Below are 12,293 nucleotides of genomic sequence, written 5' to 3' on the forward strand. Positions count from 1 at the left end.
CTCATCGATTGGGCCGGGGTCGGTCAACCATCCGACCCTGCCTCATAGCCGGACTTGGAAGCTTCCTTAATTTATCCATAGATGAAACCTTTCGATATTCTTTTAATTGGGTGTGGATGCGCAAAATGTATTAATCAAAGTGTTTACATTGAACAGAAGGTTAACAGATAACAAGTTGCGCCGCTACTCCCTTTTGAATTGAAAAACTCAATATTTTAAAAACTATATTAATAGATCTTGGAGTCATAACATTACTATGCATGATCCGTTTGACAAGGCTAAGTAGCTCCACAGTTTCAGGCGCGAGGAAACCAAAAGTGTCAAATGCAAAAGGTATAAATACTTGGTTGTCAACACACGTTTTCTCATGTTTAGTCATATTGATGAAGTAACTTTTCTAGCCGCATGGCCGACCTTGAAACTAATACTCCCCAAGCCCACGAGAGGAAACCCTTGTTAGATCCACATACGCATATTTCCTCCCATCCATCCAAAAATCAAAATATTAGCCGGTTAAAGAGTTGATCTTCTATCTAACGGGACGTTCATTATACATGTAAATGGTTTACTAGCAACTTGCAATTAAACCCATATTTTGCGTAATAAAAAATATTTTGTTGATGGTTGAAAGAAAATAGGGTTGCTCCAAAATTCATGTCGTCCGATAAACAATAGACTTCCATAACACCAAACTTTGTACTTTAGCAAGACATTCATTATTATTGCTATATATATAGTTTTCAACCCAAAAATAGATTCACCCACCGGCCACCATAAATTCACAAGATAATATCAATAAATCTCCATTTAATTTCCCGCTGTGTAAAATACAATTTTGCAAAATAACATATGTAACTTTTTTGTTTATTTATTAAACGACCACGTCCACAGTAAAAAAAAGGAGGTTCTTGCAACATTATTACAGTGGCCAACTTACCATAAGTTCATTATTATTTATTAATTAGACAGTCTTCCCAATTATGTTTAGAGATCTTCAAGCTTGTCTAGAGCATACATTGGAAGCTCATCGGGTTATGACCAAACACTAAATTGAGGATTCAGCTCACTTGTTTGTCGATGATTAACCAAGGAACTAGCAAGAAGCTACTAGTAATAACCAACGCGCAATGGCAGGAAGCAATTGAAAAGGAAATCTAATTTATTGACATAAACAAGACTTGGATGCTCATTGATTTATTCATAAGAGATGCCAAAGCGATCACGACATACAAGGTGATGATAGTTGTTTAAGTCACGCGAAAACCAAAGTAATCTCGATAAATAGGGTTAATAAGCGTATCAGATCTATGATGAACATGTGGATAGTATCATATAATACGATAATTTCAATTTTCAAACTAACCTACGAATTCATTAATTTATGAAATAAAATTTGAACTAATTGCTCATGAAAGATTTAATAAGTATTCATATTTTATAAAACCTTAAATAAATAAAAACGTTAGTGCTGAAATTTAACCAATCAAGCCATCATTCTTATTTCCAAAATAAAACGCCCAATCATTTTGTATTAGTAAGCTCAAAATTTTACCAATTAAAAAAAAGCTCATTTAGCTCTTTTATTATTATTCAATAGCTATTACCTCAATTGTTTAACCTAAATACTAAACGAAAAGTCGATTAATTTATTGAAGTTGAGCAATGAGTGACATCAAACTTGCGACCCTCAACGGCGGGTTGTGGCGTTGCAACGATTGTTTGGGAACACGTTACTCGTTGGTGTAAAATGCCCCCAATTTTTGGTTTTTCAGTTAGAGACCTCTTAGAGCTTCACGGGATCATCAAGCTTGGAGATGTAGTGAAAGAAGCGTTTCACGGGATCATCATTATTGTTTGTTGGAGTATTTGGAAAGCGAGAAATGATAAGGTGTTCGAAGGAAGCGAGGTTAAAGTGGAAGACATTATTGGTGGCATAAAATCTCTTGGTTTTCTTTGTTCAAGAATAGGTCTAAATGTAGATCGATTAGTTGGTCGAATTTGTGTAATTTTGTTTTCATGTAATTGTGTTTGCTCTTTCTTGGTGGCCTCCGTGTTTTGGAGGTAGCTTGGTGGTGTTGTAGGTGTTTTTTGCTTGTTTATAAAAGTTAATAGTTCGAAAAAAAAAAACTTGCGACCCTCAATATTGTCAATTTTCCAATGACGATGTACATTTTTTTAAGTGTTGTCTTTTATTACGTGACCCGATCCTACCCTGTAGAAAATTCTGATAACAATTAATTAGAAATTCGAACACCAAAATACACGTTCCCATAAAGTAAATATTCTGACTCCGTCACTAAAGTACACAACTTAATGAAAAGAAAAAGAAAAAATTAAAAAACTCGTAACAGGGTGGCTCCAAAATTCGTGTTTGATTTTTCCTTGTCAGACGACCCATTGATTACCATCACACCAAAGTTGGCGGGACATTCATTCTGGCTAAATTTTATGCATAGTTTTCAACCCAAAATTGGATTCACCCACCGTACCACAAGATTACAAAAGGGTCGTTATATTCAAACACTATCTTCATTGTGCATTAAGAACTCTATACGGTTTATATATGGGCTATATGAATTGTATAGTCCTCACATGACTAACTAATGTAGTAATGTACGAATGACAACTTTTTTAGTTTATACGGGTCATATAGCCCCTATATGAACCGTATGTGCTTCAAACACCTGACACTATCCAACACAAAAGAACAAAATTTAGCACATATACGGCTCGTATAGCCCCTATACAAGCTGTATAGACGCTGATGGTGTCCAAATAACCCATATGGTGTATGAATAACCTATGCCTTTACAAAATAATATCAATATATCTCCATTTAAATTCTTGTTGTGTAACTCGATCAAGAGCGTCCCTAAAAATCGTTAAAAGTTTTTGGACCAAATACGAGAAATAATAACAGGTGTAACTTTTTACAATATTTATTACACATCCACGGTAACAAAAACAAAAACAAAATACAGGGAGGGGCTTACAACATTTGTGCATGCTCGTGTCATTCGTGCATATGGTCATTACTACAATGACCAACTTACAATAGGTTTATAATTATTAGAGTTACAAATGTTACACCAAAGGCCAATATCTAGGTTGCTGCTGGTTTTACCGTATATTACTTGTCTTCCCAATTATGTTTGATCGGAACAAGGCATAGTGGAACTTTCTTATGGATAATTAACGAACCCTCCTCTTCCATGCTCAAATCTTCGTTCTTCAACCCGTCAGGTAGTTCCCAATCGAACCAATAAAGAAGGTTTGCGATCACAACTCGACAGTTGTTGGAGCCGTGTTCATAGCCGGGCAAGATCTTCGCCCCCATCCAAATGGAACCATCTCAAAACTTCCACCACCAGAATCAACATCAAGTTCCTCGAATCGTTCCGGATAGAACTCACCAGCATTCTCCCCCCAAGTGCTAGGATCTTTCCCTATCCCCCATGCATTGATGACCACGGTTGTCCCAGGAAAGATATCGTACCCACCGATTTGACAATGGCTCGAGCATTCATGTGGGATTAACAATGGGGCAGGCGAGTGCAATCGCAGTGCCTCTTTCACCACCATTTTCAAGTATGTCATTTTTGTGATGTCCAGTTCGTTTACCTTTTGTATTCTTCCTGTGCAATTTCGTATTTCGGTTTGCAACTTTTGCATCACTCTTGGACTTCTAGCAATCTCGGACATCCGCCCATTCCATTGCCAAAACAGTTGTGTCAATTCCGCCGGTGAATAAGTTGTGAAAGTTCATATCAATTAGTCATACAAGAGGGATGCATGATGTGGTGAGGAAAACCGGCCAGTAATCACGTAACATGTTAATTTATTTTGTAACTTAAAAAAACTATCACAATATCATACAAAAATTAAATAAATAAATTGTTTACCATTATAAGCGCTTTCACGTCATCTTTAGTTAATACACAATTGGAAGCATTCTCCATGGAAGATCGATTAATCTATGAACAAAATCCTTTTCATCCTCACTCATATCTTCAATCCTATGACTGTTATGATCATCCACAATCATTTGGATGTAGGCATCAAGATTGCGAAAACATTTCTCCAGCTTTCGGTTCCAACCACTTAATATATTGAAAATTTCACCAAACCATGGAAAATTATCACTAAATGATCCATCCAACATTACCACAGCTTCATCAAGAATCTCCTCCCATGAAGTACCCTTAATCGGTTCTTCCTTATAGTTCTTACCGAACCCGACTTTACACACCACCTCCTTCACCATTGCTAACAACATCTTGCTTAGGTTTACCTCTTCCTTCGACGATTTTGACGATAGAACGTTAACCATGCTCTCAATCTCCATCACCAACACATGATTAAACGATCTCGCTCTTTTGGGACCCAAGAACTCAGACACCAAAATCTTGCGCTTCTCCCTTCGATGATCGCTTTGAGGGGAAAACGCAAGGTCCAAGTAGTCGTAAGTTAGCCGCTTGGCGGCCTTGGACAATGGACGAGAGCAAAATATGTGATCATGAGTTTTCAAGACTTGTTTGGCTAAGGAAGGGGTAGAGATTATAACAAATGGTTTTGAACCAATATAGAGTTGCATAATGGGACCATATTGTTTGGAAAGTTGCCAAAGGGCTTGGTGGCGAGTTTTACCTAATAGGTTATGCAAGTTTCCAATTATGGGAAGCTTTGGAGGGTTTGGAGGAAGCTTATAAGTGGCTCCCTTGGATGAACTAATTGATCTTAGAGCATATAGAAACATGCATAACATGAACAAACATAATGTTGTTGTAAGAAGACATGAGGGAGAGAGAGAGTGAAGAACTCTATCAGCTCGTTGGCAGGTTCTTGCCCGTTTCACCGACTATTTATAAAGATATATATGAAATTGTTTACCTATGTATTGTTAAAGGCTGGATATAGCTTGCTGGCGGTGTCACTTTCATTTTGTTAGCCTTGCCTAGGATTTATTTTATTTGAATTTTTATATAAGATGTGGTCTTAATTTTTATATATTAAGTTGCGGTATTTTGTGAAATGAATTTGTTGAAATATTTAATTTTGGATTATTAAATCGCTATATACCTACTGTAGTTGCTTTAAATATTAAATAACTTGGTTGACATTTCGTTTGTATTAGTTGGACCCTATCCCAATTGTTGAAAATAGTTTTATATTCAACCAATTTTCAACTAAATATTACCTTCAACCTGGTCCACCCTGTATTCTCGTTTTTTTAATCTCTAACAGCAGAATATAATATAACAAAAAAACTAGCCATATTTAGGAAAAGAACCAACCAACCTTACTTGTGAGACTTCTATCAATAGGAAATCTATTAGTAGAGTTTATAGAAGGTAAAATGCTAACAAGAGACACATATAGAGAATAGCGAGAACTGCACCTCTATTTAGAGAATAGCGAGATTGCTATCAAAGAGACTCGAAAATTCAAATCATATATATGTATAAGAAATAATGCAGAAGTAAAGACTCCTCATAAGAAAAAAGAAAAAATATTCAGAAAAATCATTGTATTTTCTCTCTTCTCCTCTCACGATGCCATAAACCGCTCATTAATTTATAAAACATCACTCACACAATATGATGGATAGGATGTGAATGCTCTAAGTCTTTATTGGTCTTTTTCATCAACAGCCTTAACAGAATTTGAACCTAAACAATATAACAAAAAATAAGTGGTTACTGAAAAATGTATTTCATAGTAACAAACTAATTAATAGTACACAATCATAAATGCATATAGCTTTGCATTACAGGAACAGTAGAGACGTTTGTTAGATTATTGCACATTTAGTAGGACATTGGATAATATGTGCTTGTTCCACCTTAATTATCAGATCCATCTAAAAATATATATAAGGTATTAACATTCTTGTTACAAGTCCTACAAACGTTGTAATACCACTCCATGGTAAAATACTTATGATTGTACTGTTGAAGATAAAAGGACTGACCTACAACTTGAGTAAGCAAGATAATTATTGTTAAATATAGAAAAATAATAATAAATTAAAAAGTAATGGAATAAAATTACCTGACTTGTTTTGTTCACTTCTGTTATGCAGTTAAAACACTTTCATTCATGAATCAAGGTAAGGTGTCGACCAACTAGTAATTTACCCCTCCGGACTGAAAATCAATGCGAGAATGTGGCTACTACATTAATTCAATAAGGGGGGTGGTCTCGGGGAGGTGCCTGATGCTGCACAACCCCGGCGGGAACACCATCCCACCACCTTCAGCCTTTATAATATAAATCGATAGGGGTGTAAATGCCAAAGACACCGCTCCTCTAGCTAACGGTCATATGACCGTTTTAACAATCAAATTTAAAATTTTTACCTTATGAATGTAACCCTTCAACCATTTTTAACACAAAAATTCACTCATTCATCTAATCTCCATCTCTTAAAGCTCACTTAAAATTATCAAATCATGCAAAAACGGAAAACAAAATTATTTATCTGATGAATAGATAGAAGAGGGGAAAATAAACAGTAGTAATAACAATAATAATAAAGATAATATAAAAAAAACAGAAAACAAACTTAGTAATAACAATAATAATAAAGATAATATAAAAAAAGACTCACAGAATTGTAACACATTGCGCTCTTGTTCACTTATTTTTATTATATATGGATATGATTCATATATATAACACTACCAAATATCACTATTCTTGCCAATTGTGCTTCCTTGGCACAAGACACAAAGAAGTTTTCCTCATTACAACAAGCGAACCCTTTTCTTCCATGTTGAGTTCTTCATTCTTAAATCCATCAGGAACATCCCAATCAAAATAGTATAAAAGGTTTCCTATGGTAAGCTCTACGGTTGCAATCGCTTGGCTAAAAGCCGGGCAAGATCTTCGCCCCCCTCCAAATGGAACCATGTCAAAGTTTTCACCTACAAAATCAGCCTCAATATTCGTGAACCTCTCGGGATAAAACTCAGTCGAGTTATCTCCCCAGGTTCTGGGATCACGTCCCATCCCCCATGCATTGATCAAGATTCTCGTCCCAGGAAAGACGTCATAACCGCCTACTTGACAATGGTTCATGCATTCACGAGGGATCAATAATGGTGCTGGAGGATGCAATCTTAGAGTCTCCTTCACAACCATTTTCAAGTATCTCATCTGTGTAATATCTGATCTATTTATTTTTGGTTTTCTTCCAACGCAACTTCGTATTTCGTTTGTAACTTCTGCATCACCCTTGGGTTTCTAGCAATCTCGGACATTGCCCACACCATGGTTACAACAATTGTGTCGGTTCCTCCAGTAAGTACGTCCTAAAAGTTTAACATTGCAATAGTTAAGAAATAACTGAAGTTATAAATGCATAAATAAACAATGCATGCATTGGAAAAATCTTGCAATATTGAGCAAAATAAAATCTAGGTCACTCGATGACATTAAATGTTGGTCACTTTAACCTTTTTTTTACCATCATTTAAAACTATCCCTAATATTTGAGTGCGTCTTTCCGAGACGAGATGTCAGTCGTACGTACTGCTTTTAATAATTCAGGCAAGACTCACCCATAAACATTATCAAGAAGAAAACCCACCACTATGGGAAATTCCCTTGAGTCAGATTTCGAACATGAGACAATAATATTACAAGCTTGAACTATCACACTCATGCCATTGTTCTAGAAGACCAATTGTATATGTCACTTCATATGTAGTAATCAATAACGACAAATTATATCACTAGAGTTTTCAAGGGAGAACGGAGTCTCGCCAATTAGAAACGAAAATAAATATAAATACGGTACCAATAAAAAGAACTTAAGGACCGTATTATTCTCCGACTTGAGTTTTACTCACACCTCAATTAAAATAAATTCAATGACATATTCGAAGAAATTCTGACCGTCGGTCAAACACAATGTTTGCGTATTCCGAACGACTAGAGTAGCTTAACCTGAAATATGTAGCATTCATAACCAACCTACACCAACTTTTTTATTAAACAAATATGTTTTGTGACCCTATAAAATAAATAAATATTTTTTAATAGTAAGTTTATGAACCAATAATGTAAATATCAAACCCATATTAAAAAGTATGTTATTAAGCTAAATTTTATAAAATTTATTTCGGAATGTCCTAAAAAAACATAACTAAACAATATTGTGTTCTTATATATTTTTGAAAATGTTGAATGTTATAAGTTATGAAACAAAATTCAAATTATATATTAAATAAGTTGTTTAGAAAAGAAAAAAAAGGAGGTTGCAACCTAGGTCGTAAAAGGTTATTAAAATTAATTGATTTTACATTTTCTTTTAAATCCACATGATCACCAAGAAAAGTGGTTTAATGGCCTGGCTTTTTTAACTTCTCTTAAAATCAATAAAATGTGATTTTTTTCTTCTTGTGGTAAGAAATAGTGTTGGGCCTAAAAACTCTACACTACGTATCTAACAGCCCACGTTACGTATATATCTAGTCATTAGTGCAATATGTAAATTAAAGTGAAGAATTAAAAATGAAAAAACCAATTAACAATCGAACCAATTTTAACACAACTTTTTTACCATAATAAGGGCTTTCATGTCCTCTTTAGTCAAGCACGAACCACGAGTGTTCTTCTTTGATGATAACTCAATCAATGTGAAGAAACACTAACCGGACCCCGGACAGATTACTGGTAACCTGGGGGTTGGAGAGCTGTTTCCCACGAGGGGTTAGACCCTTGGAAGATGGTTCTTCTGATAACCTGCAAAACAGACACCGTGAGCTCGTCACTGAGAAGGGGGGGGTTCCTCCTTGTGACCACCCTCCGGCGTGAGAATCAGACTAGATTGCTCTTTAAATATAAAAGTATATTAAGAGATTGCTAGAGCAGATATCAGGTATATATGATAAGATAAGATGTTGTAAGATGATCATACCATTGGGGTATTTATAGCCGAAGGTAGGTTTCCAAGGGGTTTAGCCGGCCCAACACGCTACCAACTGTAACCTATGCACGTGCCCTGCCTGTGAGTGGTGGATAGGTAGCGGCTGACACAGAGCAGGCGTGTCGTGCACTCTTCCTCTTCTGCCAACTACAGGCTAGGCACGTGGTATGGCAGGAGTTGGTGGGTAGGCGGCGGCTATTGGTCACAGTGCTGTGGCGTGCTGTCTGCCATGCTGCTGTCAGTGAGCTGTCGCATTCTTGGTCAGATCTTTTGTCTGTACCTCGTCAGGTATCACACAAAAGATCCTCCATCATACGGACTGGCTCATTTAGGCGGGAGTTTTCCCCCTCCCGCCTTTGCTCATTCCTTCAGGTGACACTGGGGAGAGTTAAGTGCCTTGTGCGTGTAGCCATGCTGCGCGGGTGGCCAGTCCCTAATGGCTTGTATCCGAGGCTGCGGGGACAGGCGGAGTCCTTCACCATTGGGAGGCATTTCCTGCGGGACCAGCTTGCATACTGCGCGTAAGGACGTCACGTCTCTGAGCATGGTTGGTCCTGCGGATCCAGTTGGTCTCTGCGCAGACGTCCCTGTTTAAGGTGAGTCTTGCGGGTCCAACTGGGCTCTGCTGGGACCTACCTCTTCAAGTCCCCCCAGTCCAATGTTCTTCTCATGCGTGTTTAATAAAGTGAGGTGAACTTTTGGACTTAAGCAAAGGGTTTTGAAAAGGGTTTTGTAAGGTTTTCCATGGGAAGTCCTTGTCACTTGCAGAAATGCCCGAGTTTCCTGCTTGGTCTTTGGGTATGATGCGGGTAGGTCTGTAACCTCCTCGCAAGTCAGGAGCATTGAGTCCCAGTTGTGTGGATTCTCCATGAGGTTTTGGTAGTTTTGAACATAGTGATCAATTATGTTAAAACCACCAATTCCATCCTGGCGCTTCAAACAACGTAGTTCTCAACGTTCCCGCTAAGCGGGGATGTTATTTCCGTTTCCGCAAGCATTGCCCAGAAGATCCTTCCTGGTTTCAATTCCCAGCGGAGCGCTAGGTATGTGAAGGGTTTTGCCTTAACACTGTACCAGCGCTCGTCTTACGGTTACTTTACTTCCAAGGTTTACTTGGCTTCAATTCCCTGCGGGTGCTAGGTATGTGAAGGGTTTTGCCTTTACACTGTACCCGCATCCGTCTAACGGTTACTTGTTTGCCAAGGTTCACTTGGCTTCAATTCCCTGCGGGTGCTAGGTATGTGAAGGGTTTTGCCTTTACACTGTACCCGCATCCGTCTAACGGTTACTTGTTTGCCAAGGTTTACTTGGCTTCAATTCCCTGCGGGTGCTAGGTATGTGAAGGGTTTTGCCTTTACACTGTACCCGCATCCGTCTAACGGTTACTTGTTTGCCAAGGTTTACTTGGCTTCAATTCCCTGCGGGTGCTAGGTATGTGAAGGGTTTTGCCTTTACACTGTACCCGCATCCGTCTAACGGTTACTTGTTTGCCAAGGTTTACTTGGCTTCAATTCCCTGCGGGTGCTAGGTATGTGAAGGGTTTTGCCTTTACACTGTACCCGCATCCGTCTTACGGTTACTTGTTTGCCAAGGTTTTACTTGGCTTCAATTCCCTGCGGGTGCTAGGTATGTGAAATGTTTTGCCTTCACACTGTACCCGCATCCGTCTTACGGTTACTTGTTTGCCAAGGTAAGGGGTATTTTCCCGCTTTTTTTTTTTTTTTTTTTTTTTTTTTTTTTTTTTTTTTGAATCTTGTCTTCAAATTTTAAACTTGAAATTTGAAGAGTTGGTAGATGGATAAGAACAACCCAATATCTCAAACGTCGTGTGACGGTTTCTTCTGACGGTGTCAGGACGTGCCAGAAGTTATGGCGACATGACATTATGTGGTCATTCCAGTTGCTTTTTCAGGCGCGTGGGCACGGGATTTCGGGCGCGTAGCCGCGAAATCTCTGGCATACGTCCTTGTGACAGATGTTGCCAGCTTGCTTTTGCCACGCGTCATAGTTTCATTGCACCTTTGATTTCTCTCTCTTCCGTATTAAATTCATCGCATTAATTGCGATTACTATATAAAGGGGGAGAGGGTTATTTGCAATTCACACTTTTCACTTTCATCTCTTCTTCTCAAGTAATTTCCGGCGAATTTTTCTGTTCAGTAAAGCATTACCCTGAAATCTCTTTTCATCTTTCTTCCACCATGTCTTCTCATGATGCTGATGACCAGAAGACTGCTGGCGAATGCCAGTGCTCTCTTCCTGTAGATCTGTACCAGTATATCGTCAGGAAGTTCATGCTCGAGTCTCTCGAGCCTGAGTTTCCTGAACCCCACCATACTGTGTACGATGCCCCTAGTGGCAAGATCGGGGTTTATGCTGCATTCTTTGTCTACGGAAACCTTAGGTTTCCGTTGACAAAGTTTGTGTACCGTGTCCTGGAGAGGCACGGTGTGCACCTGACAGAGGTGCACCCCATGGCCATTGCCAAGGTCCGGCACTTTGAGTGGGTGTGCCGGATACTGGGCCTTGAGCCCCTCGTTGACCGTCTGATGACCTTCTACACTTGGAGGTGCATCCAGGGGTGGTACACTCTTACAACCCGTATCAAGGGTTTAAAGATTTGTACCACCGAGCGGAGTCTTCGCTCATGGAGAAGAGAGTTCTTCTTCATATCCGCTCGCAGCCATCCCCATCGCCATGAAGTTCAAGAATGGCCAGGCGCTTCCGAACCTTCCCGCCCTCAACTACGAGGAGGCGGAATGGTTCTCGAAGATATCCCGGGTCCAGTCCCCGGTTTTCCGTTTTCCGGAGTCGGCGATGGTGATGCTGGGGATGAGCCGGGTGTGGAAGGCGGCGAATGCGGATAAGGTTCCGATCGTCCTTGAATATGGTTCGAACTCTGTCCCTTATGGTACGTCTTGTTTCATTTTGCTGACTTCGATTTTTTCTAACTTTCTTGTTGATTTCAGAGGGGAACGATCTTCAGTCGCTCCTGAACCCGCGGGAGGAAGATGGTCCCGCGCGGATGGGTACTCGTGCTCTGGACGAGAACGAGTTGCCCATCTTAGAGCAGACCGCGGGTCGGTTCGTGGAGGTTTACCCGCCAGGCCAAGAGATCCTGAGCCACCGACGGCCAGGTAAGCCTATCTTCTACCCTGAACCTCTCAATGCTGTGCCTGCTGCTGGAGTTGACATTTCTTCTTCTGAGGAATCCGCAGAAGGTCCTCCACTGGTGCGGAAGAAAAAGGCTGCCGTCGGGAAAGGCAAGGAGAAGGTGGCCTCTACGGCCGACCCGGTAGTCCTATCTGACTCGGAGTCAGATAGTGCAGAGGTGGCGGGGAAGCCCGGTGGTGAGGAGACC

General features: G+C 39.5%; 1 pseudogene; it reads right to left on the minus strand.

Moving 5' to 3' along the window:
* Positions 1–3,074: 3,074 nt before the first annotated feature.
* LOC143530360 (parthenolide synthase pseudogene) lies at positions 3,075–7,143 on the minus strand (annotated as a pseudogene).
* Between the last annotated feature and the right edge of the window lie 5,150 nt (positions 7,144–12,293).

The sequence above is a fragment of the Bidens hawaiensis genome, unplaced genomic scaffold (genome assembly GCF_021521415.1).
Source record: "Bidens hawaiensis isolate Kalapana, Puna unplaced genomic scaffold, B.hawaiensis_p1.1 tig00008933_1, whole genome shotgun sequence".
NCBI classification, from domain to species: domain Eukaryota; kingdom Viridiplantae; phylum Streptophyta; class Magnoliopsida; order Asterales; family Asteraceae; genus Bidens; species Bidens hawaiensis.